Source organism: Carassius auratus, chromosome 42, assembly GCF_003368295.1.
Source record: "Carassius auratus strain Wakin chromosome 42, ASM336829v1, whole genome shotgun sequence".
Classification (NCBI taxonomy): Eukaryota; Metazoa; Chordata; class Actinopteri; order Cypriniformes; family Cyprinidae; genus Carassius; species Carassius auratus.
Window position 1 is genome coordinate 15,117,287 of NC_039284.1, and position 6,445 is coordinate 15,123,731.

The window sequence follows — 6,445 nt, forward strand, 5'->3', positions numbered from 1 at the left end:
TTAATTACTTAAATATAAGATGAGTTTGTGTAGTTCAGCTGCATTTTCTGAACTCTGGGTGACAGTTGAGAGAGTAGAGTTACCATGACGACTGCAGCGCATCCTCAGACAACAAAGAGGACCGCTAAGGAAACAACTAATTCTTGTCTCTCTCTCTCTCATTTAATGTCAAGGTTAGTTAAATTAATTAATTGTCATACCAAATTGTAATTTACATGTTTTAATGATCAAACAATTTGTTATTTATTTTATTAATAATTTTAAGACACTTACAGTATGTCATAGAAAAGTTTACTCAAGTATCACTTACCTGAAATACTTAATTGAGTTGTTTTCTTAAGATACTTACCTGAATTTAGGCCAATTGTAAGAATTAGGGCATTTCTGTACATTCGGTTAAGGTTGCTATCATTTATTTATTGTTTATTTGATCTATTGTGTATTATTTTTAACCAACATGTTTATGAATCATTTTGTGATTCAAAGTGTCTTACTGACTCTGAAATACAAATGTGTATGTGTATTAAAAGACAACAAAGAGGACCGTTAAGGAAACAACTAATTATTGTCTCTCTCTCTCATTTAATGTCAAGTTGATTACTGCTTACAGTCTTCCCGACTCCCAGGGACCTGTAACAATAATATAACGTAACATAACGTAACGTAAAGTAACGTAACGTAATGTAATGTTACATAACATAACATAACATAACAACATAACAACATAATATAATATAATATAAAAGAAAGCATAAGCAGCAAATAAAAATTTATCATATTTTATTGCTTGTTTTATTAATATTTTATTATTTTAACTTAGACACCAAGACTGTTATAAAAAAAATTATATATATATATATATATATATATATATATATATGAAAAGGTATGAATAGGCAAAAACAATTTTATTTTCATTATTTCTATTTATTTCATTCACCAATCAAAGTTTTTGGGTTTTTAGCCTTCGTACAAAAAGTCAAAAGTTAGTTATGAAAGACATAACAAAATGATTTTAAATACTATTTTACTTCATAAAATGTCCATAAATTGGCATTCCCATTCTACACAATATATACATTGCATCTAACTTGCATATGAATGTGTTCTTAGGGGGAAATCGTAATGAAAAAGAAGTATACAAAATGTAAAAAAATGATGCCCCGTTTCATAACAAAACTCATAATCCAAAATGAAACCCCATAACATTTTTCTTAGATGTTTATTTACAACAAACTGTTTGAATTTAGAAATTAGATTAAATTCTGTCAATAAAGACCAAGGAGAAGGTGTGTTTATGATCAAACCTCTAATATCTCTAATATAATATCTCTTAAAAGCCCTGAAAGTGCTCTGTACAGGACATCCAGACATGTCTCAGAAATATAGTATAATATGATGTAATATTACATTATATAATATAATAGACTCACTTATGGTATAATAGTCTGATTATGGATGAGAGAATCATATGAAGCATCATTTTATGAGTATCTTTCTCTGCTGTTGCAGTGTTTTTATGCATGTCTCAACATGTTCTGCTCCTCCACCTGCTGAAGTGTGTGATTGGTTTATCCCACGAGAAATAAGGGGAGAATCCAGGATACATTTCCCTCTCATGAGGTGAAGCGAAGGATGAGATGAACATCTATTTTGATGGGAAAGTTGTGCCTGACAAAATATATATAAATGTATTAAAAAGACATGGTGAAAAATAAGTGAAAGGTGAGGTAGGCATAATATGAATTACTAAAGTTTTACAAATTTGCTTTATGCCAGATCATACATCCCTTTCATTGGTCTTTAGAGCAAATGCCCGATCAATGATTTCTTATTTCTCGTGGGATAAATCAATTAGATTATTGTAATGCTTTATTGGGTGGTTGTTCTGCACACTTAGTAAACAAACTACAGCTAGTCCAAAATGCAGCAGCAAGAGTTCTTACTAGAACCAGGAAGTATGACCATATTAGCCCAGTCCTGTCAACACTGCACTGGCATCAAACATCGTATAGATTTTAAAATATTGCTTATTACTTATAAAGCCCTGAATGGTTTAGCACCTCAGTATTTGAATGAGCTCCTTGTACATTATACTCCTCTACGTCTGCTACGTTCTCAAAACTCAGGCAATTTGATAATACCTAGAATATCAAAATCAACTGCGGGTGGCAGATCCTTTTCCTATTTGGCGCCTAAACTCTGGAATAACCTACCTAACATTGTTCGGGAAGCAGACACACTCTTGCAGTTTAAACCTAGATTAAAGACCCATCTCTTTAACCTGGCTTACATATAACATAGTAATATGCTTTTAATATCCAAATCCGTTAAAGGATTTTTAGGCTGCATTAATTAGGTAAACCGGAACCGGAAACACTTCCCATAACACCCTATGTACTTGCTACATCATTAGAAGAATGGCATCTACGCTAATATTAGTCTGTTTCTCTCTTATTCTGAGGTCACCAGAGATCAGAGATCAGAGGGTCACTGCAGTCACCCGGATCCAGTACGTATCCAGACCAGATGGTGGATCAGCACCTAGAAAGGACCTCTACAGCCCTGAAAGACAGCGAAGACCAGGACAACTAGAGCCCCAGATACAGATCCCCTGTAAAGACCTTGTCTCAGAGGACCACCAGGACAAGACCACAGGAAACAGATGATTCTTCTACACAATCTGACTTTGCTGCAGCCTGGAATTGAACTACTGGTTTCGTCTGGTCAGAGGAGAACTGGCCCCCCTACTGAGCCCGGTTTCTCCCAAGGTTTTTTTCTCCATTCTGTCACCGATGGAGTTTCGGTTCCTTGCCGCTGTCACCTCTGGCTTGCTTAGTTGGGGTCACTTCATCTACAGCGATATCATTGACTTGATTGCAAATAAATGCATTCAATGATGAACTGCCTTTAACTATCATTTTGCAATATTGACACACTGTTTTCTTAATGAATGTTGTTCAGTTGCTTTGACGCAATGTATTTTGTTTAAAGCGCTATATCAATAAAGGTGACTTGACTTGACTTGACTTCCATTGTAAGTGTGTTACTGTATTTACTGAAGAACAGGACAAAAATGTCTGAGCTTAATCTGTATTAAAGCAGGAAGGGTACTTTAAGACGGACCAGAAAGAAACTGAATGTCTCTCAGAATGTGTCTCTTGGATGTGTTCTGGTTCATTATGTTTTGAAGGCACCTCAGAAGAGTTTTGAACCTGAAAAAGTAAAGTGATCTGGATTGTGGCGGTTTCTGAGGGTTTGTGCATGTAGACTGATTCAAAGCAAACCATGAGACCATATGCTCTGGCAATGCAACATCATGCTGCTGCCGTACTGTACTTGTACTGTCATGTTTTTATGTGTAAAACCTATTTCTTGATACTTTTTGTACCGGTACTGCAAATGCACCTCCTTGTTTTTTTTTTTCCTTGTATGGAATGGTTGCCAGACACAGATTAAGGTTAGTGCTGGGCTAAACTAATCCGGTAATCTACTCTAAATGCATCAAAATCTGGGATTTGTCCTTTAGTGTGAGTCAGACCGTAACATACACCTAATCTGCTCAGTTACACTATTCTAATGTAAATCTTTAACAGACCTAATAAAGTTTTAGACTTCGAATTCAACTGTATTTATGGTTAATTAAATAGGTATTCTCTTAAAATAATTCTTTATTTATTTATTTTCACTATGTCAGCACAGAAATAACTGTGTTATAGTTTTTTACATGCTAGGTAGTATTGAAGCTTAAAGTGTTCTCCTTTGCTCCTCCTTTTTTGGCCTTTATTTTTTTAGTCTTATATTTAGTCCCTACTTATTCAAACTGTTAGTGTCTGGGGAAGCTTTGCAAACATCTCCTGACTTTTACAGCGCTGTTTTTATAGGAAAACGATCCGCTATTCATTACGCTACACCTCCGACAGACAGACAAATTAAAGTGTGTCGGACCTATTTCGTCATCATGACCCTGCGTTTCTATTGGCTGATCGGGATGCACCCGACTCCGCCCCTCAGCTGTTCTTCTTTCCACGGCCGGCAGAGTGCGCGATTCGTTTCTCCTGTTGCGCCGCTCCTCATCTCTCTCCGGTCTGATTACTTTTAGTGAATCGGTTCATTTAAACGATTCATTTCAGTGAAAACTCCAGTTCTCCAGTTGCGCTATTATTGGCATATATTGTTGTTGTTGTAAAATCGTTGATTAACAAAGCTGGATTACGAAATCAGTTTCCAAAAATAATTAAGTGGATTTACGAAAATCATTTCACTTTAAGTGTGTACTCAATATTTCAAAACTGCATTAACTACTGATGAACAAAACTCATTTTATATTTGAATTATCACTCAGTGTATTACTATGTCTTTGGAAGGCATTTGTCTTTTAAATGCACGTTATTTCTTATTTACATGTAATGCAGGTATTTTCAAAAAAATGTATCATTCTGAAGCTCTTTTACCTAATATATTTACTTTATGTACCCATTAAATTTTACAATAAATATTTCAGTAATTAAGTATCACATTTGCATGTTCACGGTTAAATGGTCACATGGCATGCATTTGTTTACATATTTTTTATTTTGTTTTGTTTGTTAAATATTTGGTTTGTTTTTTTAACAAGTGTATTATTTTTATTGATGTTATTTTAAAACGATTCATTTTTATTAAAACATTTTATGATTTAATTCATTATAAGTTTTTAACTTAAACTCACGAATTGATTACTTATTTATAGCCTAATTACGTCATTAACACGATTATTTAAATCTCTAGTGCATCGGGATTTATTGTAGTAATGCTGGTTTGAACTGGGGGGGGGGGGGGCACAACAACAGAAACGCTTTGATTCATCAGTTGTTGAAAAACTATTTAAAAAAAATAGATAATATAGAGAAGTCTGTTTATGTTTTGTGAACCTCCTCAGCGATTCGCGATCGAATTCTCCTCTTGTTCGATTCTGATTCACAAACAGGAATCAGTCCGAGTGAATTGTTTAAAAGAGTCGGTTCAAAATACGTGAATCGGACATCACTTGTCTGATGAACTGAAACTTCCCTGGAGAGACCGAGGGAGGAAGATGGCGGGCACTGACCGTTAGTGGTGGGCAGAGCGAGGCTTCATGAAACACTGAAACAGTTGAAGCAAAGTGCCGTATTTGTTTCGAGGTTTCGAAACTTTACCGACACCCGTCTCCACGGTGACACCTAGTGGCCAATTGCCCATGTTATCTGAAACAACTTTGACAACAAGCCATTTAAAAATAAATAAAAATATTTTGTTTTCGTTAATGTGGTGATATTTTAAAATCCTATAATAATATCCTATATAATCCTATATCATAATAATAACTAGGTTATTTTGGTCATGAAAAATGAATAAAACAAATAAATCCACAATGGTCTAATTTTTTTTTTTTTTTTAAAGATTTTTATTCAAAAATATTAATTGCTCTGCTGTGGAAGGGCTTAGCCTACTTCTTTTTTTACTGATAATTTCTCCAGCCTTAGAAAAAATCCTCTCACAAGGGACACTTGTTGCTGGCATGCATAGATATTTTTTAGCAAGGACATACAAATGAGGAAAAATCACAGCTCTCTCTTTCCAGTAACTTAGTGGATCATGGGTTCTTGGCAAAAATGCATCTTTTAGGTACTTTTTAACTTCTACTGTGGCATCTGCTGTGGCACTGTGTATCGCCTGGGTTTCATGGATACGACTATCAAAAAGTTCCCATAAACTGTCCTGGGTTTCTGTTGTTGATGTTGTTGTTGATGATGGGCCTGATGTTGACTGTGGCTCTGAATGAAAGTAAAAACAACAATTAGTTACTAAGTCTAAACTGACAGCATATATGAAGTATAAGTCACGTAATTATTCAGATGACATAACTCCATAATGTCAGATGAAGAGTGAAACTGCTTACCAGGAGTTGCTGTGTTTGAACGCATCAGCGAAGCACACTCCAGTGTGATCTGCTTTTCAGCCTCCTGGGCTTTGGCAGGATTTCCAAAACCCACATTTTTGAACCTTGGGTCCAGCAGTGTAGCCAGAGCCAAGGCTCTGAATGACTCGTACCCACCACATCTTGAGTGCAGACCTTCTTGCAGGTGTGTGCCTGTTCAAAACACAAGCAAACCATATTGGTTATATTGATAAAAAATAATATGACAGTTGTGGCCAATACATTACATACAGTAGTATGGTCATTGTGGCCTACCTAATTGTGCAGTTGATTCCTGTGCTGATTGGCCTTTTTTCTGCGATAGCTTGTGCTGCAACATCCTGTAAAGTGGTATGAGCTTTGAAGCAGACACTCTCTGTTCCTCTGACAACTCTGTCGTTGCGAGTTTGAAAGGCTGCAGTAGTGACAATGATTCTTGTATAATGTTATACTCAAAACTTGTCAGCGGAGCAGTATCACTGTTTAAATTTGATAGCGCTGCACCCA